The sequence below is a fragment of the Dermacentor albipictus genome, chromosome 4 (genome assembly GCF_038994185.2).
Source record: "Dermacentor albipictus isolate Rhodes 1998 colony chromosome 4, USDA_Dalb.pri_finalv2, whole genome shotgun sequence".
Classification (NCBI taxonomy): Eukaryota; Metazoa; Arthropoda; class Arachnida; order Ixodida; family Ixodidae; genus Dermacentor; species Dermacentor albipictus.
The window spans coordinates 147,069,618-147,094,634 of NC_091824.1; the positions used below are offsets into that span (position 1 = coordinate 147,069,618).

The 25,017-nt window shown below is 43.2% G+C and overlaps 2 long non-coding RNA genes across 2 annotated transcripts in view; both read left to right on the forward strand.

Annotated features, from left to right (window-relative positions):
• LOC135902216 (uncharacterized) overlaps positions 1-25,017 on the forward strand; it is a 106,566-nt gene that overhangs the window by 34,268 nt on the left and 47,281 nt on the right. The window lies entirely within an intron of this gene.
• LOC135902217 (uncharacterized) lies at positions 14,245-23,327 on the forward strand. Its single transcript, XR_010564448.1, has 3 exons — positions 14,245-14,397; positions 15,729-15,789; positions 23,205-23,327. It is a non-coding gene; the product is annotated as an uncharacterized lncRNA (long non-coding RNA).

Consider the following 25,017-nt stretch of genomic DNA (forward strand, 5'->3'; position numbering starts at 1 on the left):
TGCACTTGCGGCTGCCGTTCTGCGGGCCTGGTCAGTCACACTGAGCTGATCGCCCAGGCTCTTGCTTGGCAGCAGCTCCTTCCATCGCTGCGCTGTAGGATGTTTCCGTGGAATATGAACCAGCCATGACTTTCCTAAAGAGTGCTGCTCTTTAACGAATGTCAAATGTGAAAATTGCCGAGCGACACTTGCCTGGAAAACACTTCTAAACAGGGGTCAGCAGTTGTGAGACCTAAATTGCGCACGTTCGGTGAAAAAGATACAATGAGTGTGACGAAGTCCATACGAAGCGCGTATATTGTCGCGTAGGTTCTTTATTTTTTAATTGTGTGTTAAAGTTAGGAGCGTCAAAGTAGAAAAAAATGTATGCGCCTTAAGCGGCCAGTCGCGCAGCAATTTTGCGTGCATTCGCGGGCTTTTTTCGCGCTCGGAAAAACAATTTATGTACCACGTATTGTGTAACAGAAAGCTATATCGCGAAGTCATCATATATCTCTGCGTTTTTCTCATTGACACTTTTAATTTAAATATTATGTCTGAGAAGTTGACTAATTATTTAAGAATGATTATGGAATCAGGCTGAATGCAAAAAATCTCGGTATCACCAAGCGACGGCAAACAACTTTACCTTGGTTCTGTGCTGCCACGTGGCATTTGCATGTATTTAAATCTTGGTGCACGATAGTTGGGACACTCTATATATGACGAAGGCCAATCTACCGACCACCAAAACGGTTGGGCAACAAAGCAAAGATCGTCATTTAATCATGAATATGATTGGGTTGTCTTGCCACTGTGGTCAATTCAAGTTCGTCACCCGATTCTCATCAAAGGGGCCGATCCCGAAGACAATGTACGTCGCATATAGCGGAATCAATGGAAATCTCGAAATGACACTACGGGTTCCAAGTAAATCTGTCTTAAAATAAGTTGTGCGGGCACATTACTTCAATGCTAATCGCATTACCGTCCACATGTATGTTGAGCTGGCTTCTGCCCGAATAGTTTACCCACTACACGTTGAACGACAACGTAATACGAGTAAGCACGCACCTTTGTTCTGCGTATTAAAACAATGTGTCACAATATAAAACTTGTGCGTACAATGCAGCCTGATATGTATCTCTAATACACACAAAGAACTTCATTTAGTAACGCATGATATTGAACAGCTTAATTGAAGTCCTTATTTTTGGGTAGTCCTTTCCCAGAAACCGCGTATTTGTTAGCGGGTGCTTCGCTTTATGTACAAGTACCCCTGAATTTCGACCCACAATGTAGTCCAAAAACAAGAAAGGGGCTGACAGGTGGAATAGCGCACTGTCGTATAGAGTTTGTAAACAGGGATAAGGTGCCTCAGATAGGCTGGCCAACGTTTCGATAGGAGGACCTATCTTCGTCAAAGGTGGCCTCGTCATCCTCGGCGTGTTAGTTTTAAAGGGTTAGTGCACATACGCCACGTGCGGGTGTTGTCGCTGGCGGCTAGTTTTAAAGAGTAGTAGTGACAGTGAGCGCATTTATGTTCCAGGTATCCACCAAACCACTACATAATGAAAAGTCAGCTCATAAATCTTTAACGCGGATAGACTTATTAAATGGATATAGCTCATGATTTTCAACGGCTTCCTTCTTTCCTTATTCTTGGGCCACTAAGTATGTGACTCTGTCTATGTGCCACTGTGACACACAGGGTGTAGCAGCCATTAAGGGACTTACATATGTATTCCACTTCTCTCTGTTACACCGCCCATCTTCATTATTCTTTCTAGAAACATCAAATATTGTACCTTCATGACATTACTGCATCGACGTCTCACATTTAGCATCTGCAAGAGCTGTTGCTTGCATGTCGGCGTATATTGTGAATGAAGTAGTGCATAAACATAAACACTACATGTTACAATGATGTTGTGGCCTGCGTGTGGGAAGATTTTACGTATAGCATTGATATAAAATAAAGAAAGTTCTTGAATATTTCCACTCCTTATTACACGGAAAGCTCAGCATACTGGCCGCACAATCTGTCACGTCGCTTTTAACCCGCAAAACACGGCACACACACAACTATAGCTTAACTTCTCATTTCACAAAAACAAATTCCCACAAATTCTCATTTTTTTCCGAAAACAATAACTGACTGTAATTCACTATCTGAAGAGCTTTTCACGTGTGGAAACTTTAAAAAGGCCATTACGATATTTTTAACCTCTAATAGAGAGTTTCTTGCCACTTGCATTGTGATCATTTCGGAGGTGCCAGATCTTTATATGTATTTGGAAGTGTTTCATATCTACATGCATGCATCTTATCATATATGTACGTTGCTGTTTGTACAATGCATTGTATTCGTTCTTTGAATTTGCCCTTCCTGCTTGGACCAAAAAGGCCTGCAGTATCACGTATATAAAAAAAAATATAAAGCGCTACGCATCAAGTTTAGTTCATCATCAGCCTACCTATATTTCGACTGCAGGACGGCCTCTTTTACCACCGTTCTCCAATTACCCCAGTCTTGCACTAGCTGATTCCAAATTGCGTCTGCAAGTTTCCTACTTTAATCACCTCACCTAACTTTCTGCCCTCCTCGGCGGCGCTTCATTTTCCTTGCCACCCTTTCTCTAACTCTAATGGCCCACCGCTTATCTTCCCTATTCAGTGCACCGCCTCCCCGGCTACATATATTTCCCTTAGTGTCAACTAGAATATCGCTTATCACGGTTTGGTCCCCGATCCACGCCACTCTCTTCCTGTCTCTTAACGTTCCCCTAACATTTGCCGGTACATCGCTCTTTGCGCGTTCCATGACGTGTTCTCGAGATAATTTTAACCTCCATGTTCTTCCCCATATATTAGCCCTGCTAGTGTGCAATGATTGTACAGTTTTCTTTTCAACGACACTGGTAAGCTCCCAGTCTGGATTTGGTAATTCTAATTAAGTCTAATAGTTTCAAGACTTCTTCTAAGCATGTAGTGAATAGCGTTGCAGCGATTGTGACTTATTGCCTAACCCGTTTCTTGATAGGTAATTTTCTACTTTTCCTGTGGAGAAAGAAGGTAGCTGTGGAATCTTTGCAGATATTTTCCAATATATCCACGTATGTCTCCTCGACTTCTTTACTATGCAATGATACATTACATTGATTGTACTCCGCAGATTTCTCAATTACCTGGTTGATGACATGGGTGTGATCCATTGTAGAATACCCCTTTCTGAACCTGGCCTGTGTCTTGGTTGATTGAAGTGTTGCCCAGATTATATTCGAAATTGTCTTGGTAAATAGTTTATACAATACTGAAAGCAAGCTGATGGGCCTATAATTTTTCAATTCTCTAACGTCGCCTGTCTTACGGATTATTCTAAGGTTGGCATTCTTCCCACTCTCTAGAACACATGAAGTAGTGAGGCATTGCATATAATGAACCACAAGGTTTTCAAGCATACTATCTCCTCCACCTTCGATTAAATCGACTGTTATTGCATCTTCACCTGACCCTCTTCTCTGGAACATGTCTTGCAAGCTCCTTCTAACTTCATTGCTAGTTAGAGAAGGAGCTTGTGTATCCTCATCACTATTTACAATGAAGGTAGCGGAGCTGCTCTGATACCGTACAGGTCAATACAGACTTCTTCTGCTGCTTTTACAATGTCATTGAAATTAGTGATCACATTACCCTGCCTATACTTCCCGGCATGCATCCTGCGCTGTGTTACACAGAGTCTCCTTGAGCAAAACGTGAACAAGGTGAATGCTGGAGCCAACGTTTCGACAAGTGGACTTGTCTACTTCAAGGCGACGTATGCTTTCCTCGCCACTGTAATATAGGTGGGGTTCTTCTAAACGGGAAGGGTGTGAGGCGGGAGGATGCGTAAACGAGGGAAAATGTGTTAGCATGTCGAATTGAGAGTGAAGGAACGCTGTGTACAAGGTCAAAGACAGAGCCCCTCCCCCCCACCCACCCTGGTCTGTCAACGCACGCGCATTAGCCGGCGTGTCAAGAGCGTCTGACATGCCGGCTGACAAAATAAAAAAAAAAGAAAGGAAAGGGGAAAAAACCGGGGGGGGGGGGTACGCCAAAAAATCAAACTAAGTGTTGTTGCCTATAGCTTGAAGTTTAGCATAGCGAATGGATTCTAAAGCTCCCTTTGAAACGTTTAAACGTCTAAGGCTCCCTTATAAACGTTTAAAAGGAATTAGAATCTAATTAGAATCTTTAGAATCTATTCGCTATGCTAACCTTCAAGCTATAGGCAACAACACTTAGTTTGATTTCTTGGCGTATTCCGCCCCCCCCCCCCGCTTTTTTCCCCTTTGCTTTCCTTTTTTTTGTGTGTCAGCCGGCGTGTCAGACGCCCTCGACACGTCGGCTAACGCGCGTGCGTTGACAGACCAGGGTAGGTGGGGGGAGGCGCCCTGGCTTTGATCTTGTACACAGCGTTCCTTTATTCTCAATTCGACACGCTAACACATTTTCCCTCGTTTCCGCATTCTCCCGCTCGCACCATCTCCCCTTTAGAAGAACCCCACCTATATATAGTGTGGCGAGGAAATCATACTTCGCCTTGAAGAAGACAAGTTCACTTGTCGTAACGTTGGCTCCAGCATTCACCTTGTTCGCGTTTTGCTCATCGTCTTGAATTTCCATCTCCCGCATTCCCCGTCTTTTCTCCACAAAGTCTCCTTCTCACTCATGTCATGCTGCGGCCATACTTGATGCTTCCTTAATTTTTACTAGATTATAATTTCGAATATCACTAATCTTTTTCATGTTTATCAGCTTCGACAGTTCAGCGAATTTCTTCGCTGAACTGTCGACGGCGGGTATGGAACCACGGAGGGTATGAAACGCCATGCAAAGCCACAGAACAATCTTTTTATGTCAGAATTATAATACTCCCCCTTCTCGATCTGCTTACACTGTAGCACAAGCTATGAAGTGTGCTGATGCACTTCTAGTCTGCAACGAGAAGTAGTTTCATGCTTCGTCGTCAGTTGTGTTGCGCATTCCTAAGCATATTATAATGAAGCAGAAAATATTCTACGCACAGAAAGAACTAAACACACGTATTTGTTTTCTGCAAGAACCCAACGTCAATAAAGCCATGGGAGAAAATTAACATGCAAGAAAAAGCCGTACAGAAATATCGTGGTATCATGCTGTGAATTACCGTTCGCCGTTTTGCGATGTGTCCCTTCCAAATGAGGGGAGACAGCGTTCTGTACTCTTAGCGACTTTGTCGATTCTGGTGCATTGTCGTTAGCGGGCCCTGCACTAAGCCCAGTTCCTACCCGAGCACTGTAAGGCAAATAGCTTTCGATGTGCTTAGTGGATTGAGGAAGGAGCTCGGAGAGGGCCCCAACATTAATGCCACGTTGGCCAACCCCATCGGGGGACTGGATCCAAAATCTTTGTTTACGCCGACTCATGTAATGCTCTAATTTGCATGATTGTTTTCAGTTTCTGAGGGGGAAAATGGCTGACATTCAGAGAACAGTCAAAGTATCATAATTAAGGCAGTAATATGTAGCATGTGCTCCAGCCAGTGCTTGACTCGGACATGCGTGCTATCTTATAGTGAGAAATGATGCTTTGCGATGAGTCGGGTATTCTCCTTTCGATATAGGTGTGGGCGTTTTTTGAGATTGCCGATAAAATGGGACAAACAAACAGAATTCTGTAACGACATACTGAAACACGCGCTCGCTTATCGGTATATTCTTCAGTATATATGGAAACTGACTAGACGAAGTCAACACCTTTCTAAAATTGTTGCTGTTCACTGCAATTTCTGTAATAGACAAGACGACTGAAGTGTACCCTATAACAAGCGCACTATATTCTAGTTGACCTATTGTATAGACATTTTGATCACATTTGCGATCAATCGTTCAATCGATCATATATATATATATATATATATATATATATATATATATATATATATATATATATATATATATATATATATATAGGGGGTTTCTTCGAAGTTCAGCACGTAGGAAAGTGACGACGAACTTTTAGGAAGACAGAAACGGAACGATTTCGGCTGCTGAACCAGCCTTCGTATTATGACTGTACTCTTACGAAGGCTGGTCCACCAGCCGCAAAACCTTCAGTAATTAAGTCTTCCTGAAATTTCGTTGTCTCTTTCCTGCGTATGTATGTATATATATATATATATATATATATATATATATATATATATATATATATATATATATATATACACGCGATAATAGGCCCGTACAGAAAGAGGTCCTAGGGTAAAAGACCGATGGGGGACCTCCTATACGACATCTGACAGGAACATTAAAAAATCCATTGCAGTATTTAGGCGGTGTGCCTATGTCAATTGCGAGAAAAAGACAATGATAGAAAGAGAGAATGAAACCTTTATTTGAAGCAGTGACTTGTCAGTCGAGATGGGAGGGTCCATTACTCCAGGAACACTCTGGCTTGGACCGCCCTCCGGGCCCGGGCGACGAGCTCGCGTTGGTCGACTAGGTCTGGCTTGGAGATCGCAGCCTGCCACGTTTCAGCGAGGAGGTTTGTGTCTGCGTCTGCCGCTACTAGTTGTGCCGCTGTGATGGTTTCTCGGGTTTTCTTGCATTGCAGTAGGAGGTGCGCCAGGCTTGTCTGGCACGTTGCAGTGTGGACAGGTGTAGCTGTATAGCGTCGGGGGGAAATGATGCAGTAAGCTTCCATGGGTAAAGGTATTGCTCTAGAGTCGCCTGTAGTCGATTCCTTCATTTCTCATTAGTTTTAGAGATAAAGAAAGGGAAGGGTGTGACAAGGCAGCAAGATAACAAGCAATTAATTTGAAAGAAGAAATGAGCGTAGATTAGAAGTCATAGTGCCGCGCTCGCATTTATGACACTATAAAGCCCCGCTTGTATTAGAGGGTGAGCCATTAGAGTGGCGAAAAGAAACACCTCGATATTCCTCAAACATACCTTAAGTTCTAGGTGCATAGTCATCAGCTTGGAGAATTCTGCTACGTAGCTGTATACGTAACTCTGCATTGTATATGCATCTTCATAGTTCACGCAAGAAAAAAAAAAGAAAAGGCGGGTCGACAGGCAGCAGATTTGTCCGACTTTGCAGAATCATGGCCCAATTCACAGCGAAATGATTTCTTTGGAGCAGTTGCAATAACAACTTACGTTGTCTATAATTGAACCACATAATTTTAACTTTGCCTCCATGTCACCCTGAAAACCATAAACGAGGTGACTTGTTTATTTCTCCAGGGAAAGTGCCGGCACGTCGTATGCTCTTTGCATAAAGGGAAAAGTTAAGGGTTAAGTAATTATCTGCAATCATCGTATTTGAACCAGAAATATTACCCTCTTCCCAAACATCACCCTTAATATTGCTCCTAGATCCACCGAATGCGAACTTCATGTTATATACACTTCTCTCACGCCATTGGGAAACACAGACGATTAAGGTCGTATAACGCTTTCGAACACTTGTTAAGTAATTTTTTCTTCAGATGGCTAAAATTTATTTACGCGTATCAAACTTTCTTTCAATGCAAATTGGCTATAATATTTCATTAATTTCCATTATATGCGACTTCGGTGATAATTTGGCTTTTGCGGGACAGCCTTCCTAAATCAAAATTTTAACTTCTTTAGGCCACAGGTTATATAATTTACTGCATAAGGTGTAACTAACGCACAGATTTTAAACTCAGCCGAAACATCAACCATAACCAGTCCTGTATATTCATGAAATGTAAACAAGTTAACCTGTTCAGTTCGACGAGGAAACATCGGTTACCTTATATAACGCATCGTGATGAAGAGAGAACGAGCGTTCAGTAATTTGCAAAGCTCCTAGAATATCCTGAAGCGTTGAAGTTTTGCGACCCATTAAACATAACATGCTCCGGAAGTTGAACTAAATGTGAAATCGCAGTGATGTAGAGTTGTCTTGGAAGAGTGGGAAACAGTGCAAATAACATCCTTATCACGTTTTAGAGCAGTTGATAAATTCCTAGTTTTCAGAAGCTGTGATTTGTGCGCACGCCCTTAACTTCGCATTCCCTTTAGGTACAATATTTTCTGCATATTTGACGAATGTGGCTTTGCTGGCAGTTGTTCTCCAAGAACTGTGTGCCAAGTTCTGCACCGCTTAGAAGAAACACTTACACGGCTCATGAGTGCCTGTGAACGCAATTTACTACCAAGGCTTTATTAACCGACACACTATTACATTTGCCTACACACCATCCTACTTCAATGAAATACAAAACAAGTTATTCATTTAGTTCACTGAAGACTTCACAGAAAGCTACTACGTGCCTCTTGGAATGCACAAAAACGGGCACAAAACGAGTGGTCCCTTATTATTCACAAGACGAATGATGAAGCCAAGAACGCTGACTTTTCCGCAGACATCGCTCTTATAATGTTCCTCTTTCTGGCAGGCTGTGAGCTTGGTGTCCCGTGTAGTTATTCTTTGATGCTGGAAAACATAGCAGACAACGGTCGATTTGCGCTCGACAGCACTTGATGAAGGAATTCTTTACAACGGCTGTAATTTGTACACACACATATAACTTCGCGCATCTATTGGACATTATGCTCGTCCCATTTTGACCAAGTTTGAGTTTTGATACGTTTACTGTTCATTCAGAATGGTCTAAACTACACACTTTTGGTAAAATACACACATGTCACTCCGGAGCAGGTGAATGCGTAATTGACCTTTATTGCGATGTCAACTATAGTGACACGCCAGGTAAACTTTCGCGTCGTCAGAGTCTGGGTCGCGGTGAGGTTCCGCATAAAGACCATGTACGATTAGGTTGTCGCGCGCCGCGTGCTGTAGGCGCGAAAGAAAAAAAAACGTGCGAGAGTCCGATGCCGAATATATATATATATATATATATATATATATATATATATATATATATATACCACATGGTGATCATGAAGACACGCCGACAACCAAGAGGAAAATGATAGTGATAACATACAGGGGAGGAAGCGCACAATAAATGCTTACAATGCGTGCGCGTGCGTACGTGCGTGCGTGCGTGCGCACATGAAAGGGACTGCGCTCAATGGTGATTTACAGTCGTATCGGCGCTACCCACATTTTACATTCTGAAGTCTTTGCCCTGATATTATGATTTCTTTGTGTCCCATCAAGAAAGAAAACTTTGCAGTTATTTACCATGCGAGTATACCGTAGCTAAATATTCTGCGAACTATTCTTTAAAGAGCAGTTTTCTCCTACTATCGAAAGGCTTCTTTCTTTTATTAGCTTGCCATATCGATCTGGCATTTCTGAATTGCGAGACTCCCAGTAAAGTATAGTTGTAACGTGTACGTGTTAGTACCTTCCGCCCATAACACTTTTCAAGATTATTGTCGTGTGCCTCTTCGCCCATTAGCAACATTTTTGGTTAACGAATCTTGTTCTTCTTTCCACATGGATCTCAACTCCCACAACTATCCAATGACGTTTATGGCAGCTTGATGAAGCCTCGCATTTGCGCGCGGTCTTCAGCTTTCGGAAGAAAATATGGGTGTATGTTCTGTATCTATCTCGCGTTAACGAGTTGCTCAGGGACACCCGCTCAAACTCAGCGTTATGCGAAGCTTATATTTATTCTTTTTTTGTCACAATATTATCTACAGCACGATCAAATTTCGCCATGGGTACTCTTTTCAAGCCGCCGGCAGACCGATCCGTGCAGAGGTCGACGTTCATCTGAAGCAAAACCTAATATACCTGCCAATGTGGGTATGACGTATAGTAAGATGCCGAGACGCTGAAGGGTTCCTTAAATTCACCGAGACATGAACACCAGCCCTCGGGCCTACATATTCCATAAGCATCAACAGACGATTGCCAAATATAGTTCAGTCCTACGGAATCGCAAGAATGACGCCGAAATCAGTTCGAATTCTAGAAAAAAAAAGCGCTGCCTTGTTTTATTTCTGGAGCGAAGCTACCGCTTATAGTTAAGAACAAATTATGTTAAAAGCGTCTGCTCAATTTTTTAGGCTTAGCGATTCTCTAAGCTAAGGTCAGGTCATATGACATGCTATATAACAGTAGTCAAAGGATGCCATTGTGCATCCTGGTACAGTGGTGTCCCAAAGAGCGGCGCGCTCTTTTATCACTGACCAAGGCTAAGGAAGCAACTCAGGCGATCCCATTTTACTTCGCTTGCGGGAATCAATCTTTGTTGATTGGGAGCCTGAGGTCTGAGGTCATATATAAAATTCTTGCCTGCTGCTCATGGAGGACTTAATTTTGAGTATTCACGTTGAAAGAGTGCTGATTTCTGGTGTCACCAAGCTGGTTATTTTTATCATTCTGCTGCATTAACTTCTTGCCCTCAAAATCCACCGGCGGTTCATGTTTAAAAACCATTGAGTCTCGAGAAGAAAAAGGTATTTCCCTAAAAAGTAGTCTTTTCATTCTGTGTGTTCTCAACCTTTATGTCACCAATACCCAAGCCGTATTTTACTGTGTTCCACAGTTAATTCATTCTCCTTGCTTATATTACCCTTCATATTCAAAACATCTGGCACCCCTACTTCTTCGTGTACCTTTGGTTGCATACTTTGACTCGTAAAAAAAGAAAAAACATGCTTGATACTTTCTGCACATTGGTAAATTTTCTCCTTTAAAACGCAGTGTTCTCAAATACTCCGACGAGGATTCTTACAGTCGCCCACTGTTTGAGTTGTCAAACATTTTTTTTATTTCGTGTTTTTTGCTGTTGAATATAGTAGTTACACAGGTGGCTTTCCCTCAATCGTAATTACCAAGTATGGTTCTGCTATATCACTTAGTCTTTTTAGCGGACAGAGATTTGTGCTTCTTATAGTTAAGGCTGTGCAGTTATGTGTGAAGGGACGCTCTGTGAGATTAGCTACAACCGAGTTGTGTGTCAGTACCTACCATCCACTCAGTACGTGGAGTAATTTTGCACCTATAGACGAGGACTACAGAGTGTACATATCAATCTGTTGGCAACACGGATTGAAGTCAAGGAAACTCGGTATCAGCGTTGTTACTTTCATTAGTTTCAACGTCATTATTTATTTATTTAGTTAGTCATTCACTGGTTTAATAAATTGTTTATTTACATGTTCATTTATTGCTTTATAACATATGGAAATAGCGTAGCCGACGAACTTTCAACTTAAATCTCTCCAAAGCAACCCATATACGAACAGAACAGGACGTTTAACACCCCTTTCTCTACCCGTCGCTGTTGGCTTAATATTTACTGTGTAATTATCTTGTTGCTTTCTTTTTTAATGCATATTAAGGTGCTTTTTCTAAAGTACCTATATGCCACAGTCACCTACCTATTTATTTTGTTATCACTCAATAATTAATTTATCGAAGCATGTTTGTCCTGAACCTCCGGCACTTCCAAGGGTGCAGAGCCCATGTCCCCCTCTACTACCTTGATTGCAGTCTTTCCGTGTGAACATAAAGCAATTGTTTCAAAAACCCGTTAATAAAAGTGGGCAATGCACTTCGTGTTTGAAGCACAACACTGAGTTTCATTTTAAATTATTGATATTGTAAGCAGGCGCGGTGGGGGGGTATTGTGCACACGTACACCATTCATTTTGCGCGCATGGTGGAATTGTACTCGAAATCGGCAGGGCAGGTGCCAATGTTCACCCCCAGCTGTCAAGCTCTATCGATTCAGTGCGCTCTGAGATAGACAGTCCACTTAGGAGACACTTGGACACTGCGCCCCTAAGACTCCCGTCAGCACGCCGCGCCTTACATAATTCATGTAGCACCCCTATGGTGCTCGTTATTTATTTATGGTCGCCTTTCTTTCACTATTTGCTTTGCGTACTCGTTTATGCTTGTGCAAGAAATTATTTTTCAGTTTATTCCATATAACATTTAAGTATTTGTAGCCACCAACTACCTGCCTTTTGTTTATTTCTATTGAAACCGAAAAATCACATGCATCACTAAACATCGTAAATTCAGATTTATTTTCGTGTGTATTGAGAACCTAGAGTTTCACGCTTAATTCTACAAATGTCGGCAAGAAGCTTAATATATTTCTGGCTATCCGCAAACTGAAAATAAGAAGCTAGAGTTCCACGCTTAATTCTACAAATATCAGCAAGAAGTTTAATATATTTCTGGCTATCCACAAACTGAACATTACCATCTGTGTGCGTCGAACCAGGACACCGCCATGCCATCATTCTTATAGGAGAGATTGCAAATCATTTGCTTCCAGCTTCTTTTCAATGCCAGTCATGTTATAAACAGGAGAAAAGATGAGAGGACAAGATTGACGAAAATCTCGCCGGATGTGAACTGCCCAGCCGCTAGCGAACCCTTTCCATAAAGTCTGCACATTATTATTCTTGTATCCCCACTTTAGTAGAGGTGCCTTCACGCACACCTTCATATCTATAGGATTGTTTCACAGAAGTATTGAGATGCGCCCGCACAGGGGTGAATCTTGTTCATATGTTCGGCGGGTATAACGTTTTTAGGGTCGGGTCATACCAACTCTGGCCCACTGTTGTAAAATTCATGATCGAGCCAGTCTCGGGCCCCTATCTGCGGTGCCTCCACAGCACTAGTCTAGTCCGCATATTAAAAACATTCCTCCCGTGTCCTTTTGTTGTATGTACTTCCTAAGTAACAGGAAAAAATACCACAAATAAGAATCGAAAAGAAAAAGGAAGAAAACATGCATATACATGAAACAAACGGGGTGTATCTCCAATAGATATAGAAATATGTGGCCAATATTCTTGTAGCGTCAAATTTAAGCCTTCCGCCATGAACTCAAAATGAGTATGATTTCTTTTGGGAATAGTCCGACTCATGAAGCAAATTCCTAGCCTGCATTCCTTTCTATAGAACCGAGCTTCCGCGCCACTTTATTTGATGTAAACGTAGAACGCGCGAGCTCGAAATATGGGGCAGAGTTGCTAAGGAACTGAGACTAACAAAATTAGCGCCATCCAGGAGCGGCGTCTCAGGAATTGGAAGTGCTTTTATACGCCAGCGCAAGGCTGGTGTCTCAAATTTAGGAGAATTCCGTGAGGCGACGCCGAAGCATCTAGCGCTGCCGAGCTATCGCGACGTGCCTTGGAAGCCGCGATGCAAGATCACATTGTGGCTGCTTCGACCTTTCGTGCAGGGGAACCCAAGGGGGCTGCTTCGGCGGTTCGCACCCTTAACGTAAAGCGGTTCTCATTAAGTAGAATGATGTTGAAGCGGGCAAGTTGGGAGGAATTCATTTTGTACGCACGCGCTTCAAACAGCTGAAGCAAGTCACATTGTAAAATGTGAGGGCATGTGCATCAGCGAGGCTGCGGTAATGTTTTAAAGTGAATATTCTTAGGCTTTTAATAATGGCTCATAACTTTGTAGCTCATCGGTCCTTAAACATTTCTGCTTGGTTTGTTTAATGGCCATCGCGTTTCTGTTCGCGCGTTTTCTTTTTTTTTTCTTGGTTCGAAAGCGTCGAATGGCCCACTGAGTGAAAAAGCCGGCGTCTGTCATCTGTAGGAGCGAAACGGCACCTCATTTTCCATTGGCTCCGACGCCGCATCACGAGCTCTCCTCGACGGAGCAGAGCTCGCGAAAGTAAACACCTGCTGCAGCAATAGCGCGCCAGGTATTGCGTGAGGGCAGAGGGCATCGCCACAACGCCACGTCACGCTCGGTTTCGGTCTCGGTAGCCCGTGTTATCCGTATGTTCCTTGACCGCGCGAGCTCTCGCCTTCGTTCTAACTGCGCCTCGGTAACGCCAAAACAAAACGCGCCAAGCAAAACGCGCCAACCTCGGGCAAAGCGCTCGCTTGCCCGCGAGGAGTTGCCAAATTGAAGGACCGCTCAGTGGCGCTCAATTCGACATTTATGCTTGTTTTACCCAAACATTAACTTGATAGCGAACACTCGTCCTGTGTCTTTTTTCAGTCGTCCTGTGGTTTTGCTCGTTGGTTATAATAGGTTGTCATTCTAACTTGACTGCAGCTTCCATCCTGCACATACGTGTACTTCTGCTGTGTTTGTAAAGCGCTATTATGGTGGCTTAGAATTTTTCTATGGCTCCCATTGTCGAGTGTTTGATGTGCAGATTGCTCGCTAAATTTCGTAGTTACTACTGCATTTTGAATCGCCTCGGCTTAAGCAGCATCAAAAGTACGACACTGTTAAAACGCATGTACTGTTAAGATTGATTGACTGATTGAGTAACTTTTATTTTACAGTCCTGCAGAACGCGTATTAGCACGTCGCGGGCCGCTCCCACGTCGGGACCGACAGGCCTAGCCTGCCAGCCGCATCGTGGGCCTGCTGGACAGCCCAACGTTGCTCAGCCAGGAGTGGGTTGCGGAGGGCCGCCTCCCACCTAGCTGACTTGAGGTCAGGGCTTGCTATAGAGATACATCCCCAGAGCATGTGCGAAAGTGTTGATTTATCCCCGCAAGCAGGGCACGCGTCATCAGTGTAAATCTCCGGATATATCGCATGTAACGTGGACAGGTTGGGATAAGTTTCTGTCTGCAGCAGTCTGAATGTCAGGTACTGTTAAGAGGCGTGCAGTATATCTGCAATCGCTTGCACTAAACGATAAATTGGGCAGACTTGCTGCGCATTATGTTACTTCAGCTTCGCGTCACTGCTTCGAATTTGGGTAAAGTTGTAAATTTGAAAATATATGCGCTAGCATCATAACCGTGTAGAAAATGCATCATAAAGGTCTTTATGAACGATGACCCTTAGTGTTGTCGCCATTTGCATTGACTGTCCTTACTCTAGATGATCTTGCATTAAAGTATTGCAAACCTGTGTCCTTGTATGTGTGTGTGTGTGTGTGTGTGTATGTGTGTGTGTGTGTGTGTGTGTGTGTGTGTGTGCGCGTGTGTGCGTGTGTGCGTGTGTGTGCGTGTGCGCGTGTGGGTACGTGTACGTGTGTGTGTGTGCGTGTGTGTGTGTGCGTGTGTGCGTGTTTGTGTGTGTGTGTGTTTGTGTGTGTGTCCTATAGCCGGTAATGATGCACGCAACTTAAGAAGACCGATGTGACACTGCATTCCTCATCGAGACCTTGCGAAACAGTCTAGGGCGAAGCTGCGAATCTAGCGGAGAGCACCCATTTACGAGGACAGTTGACGACGGATTAGGCTACTGCAGTGTAGACGTGGTCTCATCATTTTGGACTGCGCTGATGCAGGCCACGTGGAAAGTTGCCTCTCTGAAAAGAAACCCGAGCGCTGCGATCACGTCGATGGCAGTTTTGCGCAACGCTAGGAGAGTTACTCGCACGCGCAAGCTCTTCCAATATCTGAAGCGAGAATCGCGCAGCCTAAAGCGCTGAACGAGGCGCATTTTTCAAGTATACGTAGTAACGGCTTTTTCTATCGGCAGTGCGCCACGCGGCCCACTTTTTCCCAGTCAAGCAAAAAAAAAACTCATTCATGTTCTACGATGCTCGTTTTACTGTGATCGTCGGTTATAGCAGACTCAGCAAGAACTAGTCTTTCCTCCAAAGAAGAGTGCGCAATTTTCAGCGTACGACGAGTCCGGTACTTTGCAACCTGCTGCGTGTGCATGATTTTACATCCTGTCTAAAATAACATCTGAATCTGTAAAATTTTGCGCTAAACTCTACAGCTCACGTACTATTTCGGTAACATAAACATCAAATAACATGGGCATCCTGGATGATAAACCACCGTTCCTTTCTCTGTCCACAGTGGTGTCAGGAACACAAGAGACGTGCAAGGAGTAGAAGATACGTTTAACTCGGAGATGAAGGTAAGAAGGTTTGAAGCATGTCCTTCCTACAACTCCTTCTGTGTGATGATTTTACTTCTAATGATGATTTCACTTCTGTGTGATGCAAGGCTCTATGAGTGCCGGGAATTATTAAAGAAAATATGCTGATCCAACGAAAAAAATTGGAGTCCTTGTGAATTCAAGCTTTCGTGAAGCGGTAATTTAAAGGCTTTACTACCAAAGGCCATGCGCAAAATTTCGTTTCTTTTCCTCCTACGTAACGTCTAATCTCATGCAATATGTATATATATCAGCCGCGAAGGAGACATCTTTATTCCCGTGCAATTGGTACACTTAAGCACTACACCGCCTTCGAGCTATGTCGAAATTCAAACTCCTAATCAGGCGTATTCACAGTATGCGGCGGCTACGCAACAATGTCACGAGGATGAAGGCGATGTATGACGCTTGTCGTGCGAGGAATGGTGATGACAGCCGTTTGCACTGAAAGGTGCGACGCACATCAAGTAAGAGTTAAAAGTATTCTGCACCTTTTTTTACCACATTTCACATACCCGTTCTGAAAGATTGGACAAGAATCGGCGCATACCTAGTGGGAGATACGGCAGGGCTAAATCAAAGATAATAAATGAAATCAAAGAATCAGCGAATTCATTGATTTCATCTATTATCTTTGATTATATATATATATAGTTTGCTTCAGCGGACCAGCAAAGGTGTTTGTGCGTACGGGTCATTTGCTAACACTGAAGATGTGGGCGCCTAGATTTCATGGAAGTTGACGTGAGCCGCACCTGTCGCGTGTTTTCGTGTTTCGCGAAGAAGGTCAGATACCGGCCTGATAGCCAATACAGAAAATTGGCTTGAACTCGTCAAGAATGCTTCGCATTAAAATTAATAGTAGATGACATAATGTTATAGTTATGCGCCAGGGTAAGAAAATTGAAGAAAGCCTCGCACTTGCGCCAAGCCTAGCGCTCTTTTAAGATCATCTGAGTGACAGTCACTATAGGAAGTCGGGTGTCCATCTTCCGCTGTATACTCGGTAGCGCTACGTTTGCCGAGATAATAGAACCGGTTCTCGTAAATTACAGCGCTTTCTGCGCTGTAACGTTTATTCCTAATTAGTTTAGCACGCCCCGCCGTTCATAACTCACGTCGTAGATGGCGGAAAGTTATCAGTTTCGCGGCCTCTATTGCAAGCCGTAAATTTCGTTGCCGACAGAGCCTACTTTCTGTACAGCGGGGTCGTAATTATGCGAGCGCGTAAGGTGCAGCAGTAAACATTCATCTTTCGCTCAGTAATCTTCGAGATGTACAGCGGCAATAGCGCGCGGAACGCGGGTGTTATGTGCGTCATGCAAGTAAACGGAATCAATATATAAACAAAGCGATGTCGAAGCATCAATAAAGCTACATCAATTTATTGCATATTTATAACGTTATACCCGCATAAGTCCTGGCTTTAGTTAGCGCATATATCATACGTTTTCGTGTTCAGTACTGGCTAGTAGAAGGAAGAAACAATAAGACGTAACCATGCATTTACAAAGCTTTGTGCGGAGCAATACCATCTTTGCAAGGCCTCAGTCCTGCTGCCCTAGAGCGCATTCTTTTTTGCAGGACATTTCCCCTTTGCCATATGATTAGCTTCACTAACGAGGACATTTCAACGTGTTAGAGGCTTCTCAGGTGAGCGGGTTATTACTGACCGTTTATTTTGCTTGCTGCGCCAACCTATCCGTAAAATAAAGATGGTATACGCAGAACTAATGACTGACATTTTTATTCACAAGAACAAAGTCTAAGTACAGAGTGCAAGCCTACGTGTGCATATACTGAATATGGCGAAATGGTTCTCTGGAATCCCGCAAAGTGGCGGAAAGCTTGTGAAAGGAAAATTGTTGTCGACCTGTATATAGCACGAAGTATATAGCACGAAGGGTTTCTTTTTCTTTATCCATGTGCAATTTATATGCTAGTGCACTACGCCACCTTCAAGCTATCCGGAAATTCGAACTCGAAATTATCTAACTTTTAGTTTCGTGGGCATACGTTAAAACCAATGCAGTTGCAAGCAAGTTAATCTCGTACACAAAAACGAAAATTGAGGAGAATAGACCGCATTTATCAGTTTTTCCTGATATCGAATGCCTTCACAATCCTAGTAGCCGACACTGGACGCTCAAGGATTGTCACCCGCCGTGGTATTTCGGGAGCTGTGAGGTCGGGGTTTGGATCCCGGCCGGGACGCCACTTTTCGATGGACCCGAAAGGCGAAAATGCTCGTGTACTTAGGTTTAGGTGCACCTTAGAGAACTCCAGGTGGTTAAGAATAATCCGGAGTGCCCAACTACACAAAAGCTTGTGAAAGGAAAATTGTTGTCGACCTGTATATAGCACGAAGTATATAGCACGAAGGGTTTCTTTTTCTTTATCCATGTGCAATTTATATGCTAGTGCACTACGCCACCTTCAAGCTATCCGGAAATTCGAACTCGAAATTATCTAACTTTTAGTTTCGTGGGCATACGTTAAAACCAATGCAGTTGCAAGCAAGTTAATCTCGTACACAAAAACGAAAATTGAGGAGAATAGACCGCATTTATCAGTTTTTCCTGATATCGAATGCCTTCACAATCCTAGTAGCCGACACTGGACGCTCAAGGATTGTCACCCGCCGTGGTATTTCGGGAGCTGTGAGGTCGGGGTTTGGATCCCGGCCGGGACGCCACTTTTCGATGGACCCGAAAGGCGAAAATGCTCGTGTACTTAGGTTTAGGTGCACCTTAGAGAACTCCAGGTGGTTAAGAATAATCCGGAGTGCCCAACTACGGCGTGCCTTATGATCTGGTCGTGTTTCTGCAATGTAGAACCGAATAATTTATTTGGATTTTTTGAACGAGTAATGGGGGCTGGGAACCAACCTTTCGACTAAATGAGTTGTGTTCCTCAGGTCTTCTTTCGACACAGGGTTCCTTGTGCTGCAAGTTATCCAGCACTGTCATAGTGTGCATTGATCGTGGCCAGCGGTAATCGTGGCCAGCGGTAATCGTGGCCAGCGGTAATCGTGGCCAGCGGTAATCGTGGCCAGCGGTGATCGTGTGCCTGCACTTCTTCCCTCCCTCCCTCCCTCCCTCCCTCCCTCCCTCCCTCCCTCCCTCCCTCCCTCCCTCCCTCCCTCCCTCTCTATCTCTCGCTTGTTCTGCTTTGTTGTTTTTCCACCTGCACTGTTCCCAAGAGTATGATAGCAAACCGGATTTTCCGTTCTGGTTAGCCTCCCTGCCTGCCTCTCAAGACAAAGTGGTCACGCAATAGTGGAGATGTCTTCAACTGATAAACACAGGGGGAGGAAAGAAACCTCAGCCAGTTTCAACAAGGGGATCGATCTTCGTTAAAATGATGAATGCTTTCGTTAGCAGTGTTTATACGTCTCTAGTTTATACGTCTCTAGCATTACTACTAGCATTCAAGACTCTCGCACGTCCGAAACTTAAATACGCATCACCACAGCAAACTTACCCTATCAATGCACTCGAAAGAATTCAGAATCACGCGGCAAGGTTCATTCATTCTTCATATTCTTATAACACCAGCGTATCACTACTAAAATTACACTCCGCCTTATACACGCCATTGTCCCGGCGTCGCATTGATACGTTAATCCTTTTTCATAAGTGTTATTACAGCTCGCTTCCTCATGTACCATATGTGTTGTTCCCTACCCCCTCGCCATTCACTGCGTACAGGGCATTCCTTGCAAGTAACCCATCCACGGAGCCACACTACAACCTTCTCTGCATATTTCTTTTGCCGATCATAAACCGACTGGAACGGCCTGCCCCATCACATCGCCGGAACCGTTCAACGACGTTCGCTGATAAACTTAATTCTAATATTGTTCATTCAGCTCATGTGGCCACTAATTAGAATAAACAACATTTGTAAACCCCACCCCTTATGTAATACCCTAAGTTAGGCGTCTTTAACGAAATAAAAAGTTAACTGAAAGGATGTAAAGTGTTGCCAAATATCCGATGTCGGCGTTGGGCGTCGTCTGACAAAAAAATCAGTCCGGGGCAAAACAACGCAGGCACTCCACGTTGGCGCAGAGGTATTAGTGAACTAATTGAATTCCTCAAAGTAAAATACATCAGAAGAACCGCAAAGTACGACTTACTCACAACCTACAGACATGATATGGTCGGAATGTAATTTGAATATACCACAAAACATAATTCTGTTGCGTGGAAACTCAAGCACAAAACCTTTTTCTGGCGTTTCTACCATTCATAGAGCGTCGCGACCCACTAGGTTCCTTGCCTCCGCGTAGCCGCTAGTGAATGCGATTGCCGATAAGCGTGACAGTCAGTCAGAGATTTTTCAATTCTATCACGTTCGGCTCTTAAAGGCGAAGCTTAAGCGTCCTCCAATGTTTTATGTGACGAGGCAGCTGTTCACATTTCCAAGTCCAGAAGCGAGCCATCCCGTGCAAGTCCTTGTGCATTCGCGGCGCACGAGAAGATGTGGCCTAACAGTGCTTCATTATTTATGCATTTCTATAAGGTGTAGCTGTTGTGCACTATCTGGAAGCATGCAATGCGAGTACAGTTATTGCAATATTGGAAAGAGCCATTATAAGCAATGCGGATAATTTTTTTGGAGTAGCCACATGGCATGGCATGGCAACAACTTTATTTTGGTCCAGAGCAACTAGGGCCCGATGACAAAATTCCCCAGGATAAGTCGGTGGCTCCACCCACGTAGACACGGGTAAGCCAAAGGCTTTCCCAATGTCGTGAGCTCTCCGGACGGCCAGGAGCTGATCTTGGAGGACTTCGCTGAATATGCGCCGACTCCAGTCGTCCTCACTATTGAGATCTGAAGCCCTCTGGTTGGGGAACAGCCAGAACATATAATCAAATAGACACGGAGTGTGTCCACAACTTTTACATTCCGCGGGAAAATCCTGGTCAATATTGTTAAGCACGCAAGGTGTGGGATAAGATTTAGTTTGAATCATTCTTAGTGTGACCACCTTAGCTCGGTTGAGCTTATGATGGGTGGTGGGGGTGGGGGGGGGCACATTCTCCGTCCCTAAAGTCTGCGGCGATCTCGTGAAAAGTATTAAGTGGCTCTTTGTAGGAGCCATTGTCATCCTGGAGCAGTTCCTGATTTGATGCGCGGCATGTGAGATCTCGCACAGCAGAGTGAGCTGTGAGCTTGCTCGTCCGGATTGCTGCCCTTTGGGCTGACCGAGTGGCCCTGATAAGCCGGAAACAAGACTAGGTATAAGCTATCCAGTTGCTCGTAATTATGAGTATTAAGACTGTGTCTGTGTTAAGTAACTTGTGTGCTTCCATTCAGACGAAGCCGGCTGAGTAGTTCCTAATAGCTGTACGGGAGTAGGAGAAAATTGTGGAGCTTCTCCTCATGTCTACTAATTCAAATGCCTTTTATTATTTTATGAAAGCCATATAGAGAGGCTGATTGAACTTTGCGGATTTCTCGATTACCTGATTAATTGCATGGATGTGATGCATTGTAGAGTATCCCTTCCTGAAGCCAACCTGTTTCCTTGGTTTACTAAAGTCCAGTGTTGCCCCTATTTTATTTATACTCAATCTAATCATCATTCACCTCCTATTTAAGTGCAAGTTGTAGCTCGGATGCTTCAATCTAAATACATCTAAATACAGGTAATCTAATACAGGAATCTAAATACAGGTAAAATGATAATTCGTTTTCTCGGCAAGCACTGTGCCAAATTTCACGAGGATTTTTGCATTTAAAAGAAAAACTTCAGATATATTGATTGTTGGTTTCGAATTTTTTATATCGGTCGTCAACCTTTTTATAAAAATTGGCGAAAATTGCAAATTTTCTCAGAAATGAGAAATGATATCAAAATTCTATGAATAGTACACCTAAAGCGGACAAAATTGATATGTTACATGTGAATCTCAAAAAAATTTGTAACATGAAAATACAGCTTTTGTAAAACCCTTGTACACATCGTATCGATTTCACGTAAGATATAAACTTACACATTAAATTTGTCCTTTTTGAATGATCTAATCGATGCCGTTTACAGAACCGCGGTATCTGTTCTTGACGCAGAGCAATTAATTCTTTAACTTCGTGCTTTTATTCTTTCACACTTACGAATTTTTGAAATTTTTAAAACAGAATTCAGGCCATAAATCGAAATTCTGCTTGCAACAATCACTAGAATTTAACTTTCTCTCTCAAATGTAACAAATTTCATTTACGGTGGTCTAGGGGTTATCTCAGAAAAGCGTCTCTGTGTTTTACATGCATCTATTAGGCCGCGTCGTAGTTGGGCCCGAGCTAGAACGTCCTCTTAAGATTATTGTGTCAAACTGGTTGTTATCCCACACATAAACAGGTAGTTAGAGAAGAGTGAAAGTTTGTCTATTTGGTAAAAGTTCGTAATCGCTACCAGCACGCTAGGAGAAGAAGACAAAGACAGAAATGACAGGCACTGTCACAGCAGAAAAAAATTCTAAAATGAATCAACTCGATGAGCCAGATAGCAAGAAAAAAAAAAGCTTTTTATCTTGATCGTAGAAGTATAGATATTGTCGTATGCAACTAGCTATAAATAACGTGCCCCGTTTTGTTTACTAAAGGCGTCGGAGTAACGTATTGCGCACCTCACACTGCGATGAAATTTGGGGAAGAAAAACGGCTTTGTTAAAAAGCTCCTAATTAAACCAGGAACGGTAAATTTCGCCACACATTAGACCTAACAAGCCCCCGATTTTCACAGAATGTGAACACGCGAAATGGGAAATTGGTGTCATATACAGTTCTTTCTCGAGTCTTGAAGACATTGCAATAAACGTGCAACATAACGCTTTTGAGTACTTTCTTAACGGTATTGTTTAATTCTTCATTTAATTTTATCTCTACAAGATTTGCCCCCACACAGCCCATAAGATGCTCCATGTTCTCTCAACATGTCAATTTTGTAGCATGTTGGGCTCTTTTATTACATTGGGTAAACATCTTTCGTGGTTGGTAAAGTGCGCTTGTGAAGGTCTAAAGTCGGATACATCAGTCTGCACTGAAGCCCCGCACACACCCTCATAACCGCCAGCCACGGTTCGTCTGTGAGGCGGCAAAGAGCTCGTACTTCAAACATTCCCTGTTACCTAAATAGGGCGGTAACCATAGGAAAAAAATTATAAGCGCATAATTTTATGCGTTTTGGCTCGTTCACTGTAGTGCAACTGTGAAAGCCTAATTTCGTATTGAACGGGAATAATACGCTTGCTTCGCTGCAACTATTTACTGTCAAGTTTCACTTTAGTTGGCACTGATGTTTCATGAGTAAAACGGACTCGGCAGTTAAATGAACCATGGACTTTTTAAGAGTGAAATGCTCAGACTCCATACACTTTGTCCAGGTCTGTTGCAAACGTCATCGCTTCCACCGATGAAAAATATTCTTCAAGAACAGCAGACGCTCCGGAGGCATCAAGTACGACGCCACCATTTTGAAAACGTCGCATGACGACAACTTCGTTTGCTTCTGTGATTTGCTAGCGGTGTAACACAACCCCGCGCGGTTTGTGTGCCTTGGTTGCCAACTGCTGTTTCCTTTAAGTTGTATCCTACTATAGAAAGCTTCTATATGTTATTTCGTAGAATTTAGTACTTATCCAAAACAATTTAAACTTTTATCATGGATCATCCGCAGGATATTTCCTATTTCACCGAAAGCAAACATGCCCCATTTAGCTGAAAGAGGAGACTTGTAAAACCAGCTACAAACACAGAATACCGCATGAAAACAGGCGGAAAACGACTGCTCTGTACATATGTTGAAAGCATAAAACTTACCAGCGCAATTCAAGCTTTCCGTATACGTCAACCATAATATCGGAACCATTTTCTTCGAACATGCAATGTTTGCCAATCTTTTTCCTCAAAGGGCAGCGGGGAACTTTGTGGGCATTTGAGATAACGTATGTAAACAGGCAGAAAACGAGAGTATAGCAATGTTTATTTAGGCTCATCCTAACAAACACACTTCGAAATTTTCCTCCATATCATCGGTAACATGGGGACATGTGATAGAATCATTCAAATATAAGCTTCGTGAGTGATGTAGGTTTATGTTCTCTTTTTATTTTATTTTGATTACAATGTCACAACAGGCAAACGGAGTTTTCGAGCGCTTTTTAGTCACGCTAACAGCTTCGCCGTAAAAGCGGTAGCCCGCACAAACTATTATGCTAGCCTGTCCTCGGAACATACTGAATAAAAATAAAACGCAATATGTGCCAACGGAAAGGGTTTGCAATAGAGACTAACGGATGAGTTTGCAGGCTTAATAAGGTTGGAATTGGGATCATAAGATTGATTGGAGATCACTTGGAGAAGCCTTCGTCCTCAGGTCGGCATAAATAGGATTATGATGATGAACAAGAATACAGCGCTAATAAGCTTGACGAAACAAGATATATACGCACACAGACAGCGTTCCGTGCCTTGCGTGGTACATATTCTTTGGTCATGGTTCTGAGAGTTGCATGCTTATAAGTATGAGCTCCTCCACTCTGCTTCCTCGGCTGCTCCACATCAAATTCTCGTTAGGGAAGTGTTCTGCGACATCTTTATGGGTCGAGACTGTCTCATCTTCCTACTATAATGAATTTCCATTATTTTTTGCCACATGAGACGCCTCGCATTTCACATTATTATATCTCCCCAGGTGCGCGGTTTTGTCTTCAGTCTCAGCGACAATTGCCTCTGGCTAGCTATTCATAAATAATAATGATACGAGCAGAACGTCGAAGATAATATTTTAGATCAATAGAGAGATCGCACACCACATTAAACAACAGGTAACAAAAAGCAAAGCAAAAGCTAACCTAGTTCAAATAGTAACGTATACATGAAAAGTGTAAAGAACAAAAGCTACAGAAGAAAGAAAGTGGGTGATCGAGTTATAAGCACGTCTGCAATGAAAAAAAAAATAAAGTCGCATCTTGCCAGGGGCTCGTAGCTTTGTGCAGCCCGATGTGAAACGATAGCGGCTGGCTCAGCCGATTCAAGCCAAGCGAAGCCGGCAGCCGCGATAGAGCTCAGAACCACCGGCTCAGGTACTCCACCAAGTTTCCTGTTTTAAATCTCGCCGTTCTCTGTGCGCCTTTGTATTCGGCGATATTTTCTGTATTCTTTATTCCAGTGATGTCCTTATACCAATGAGTTAGA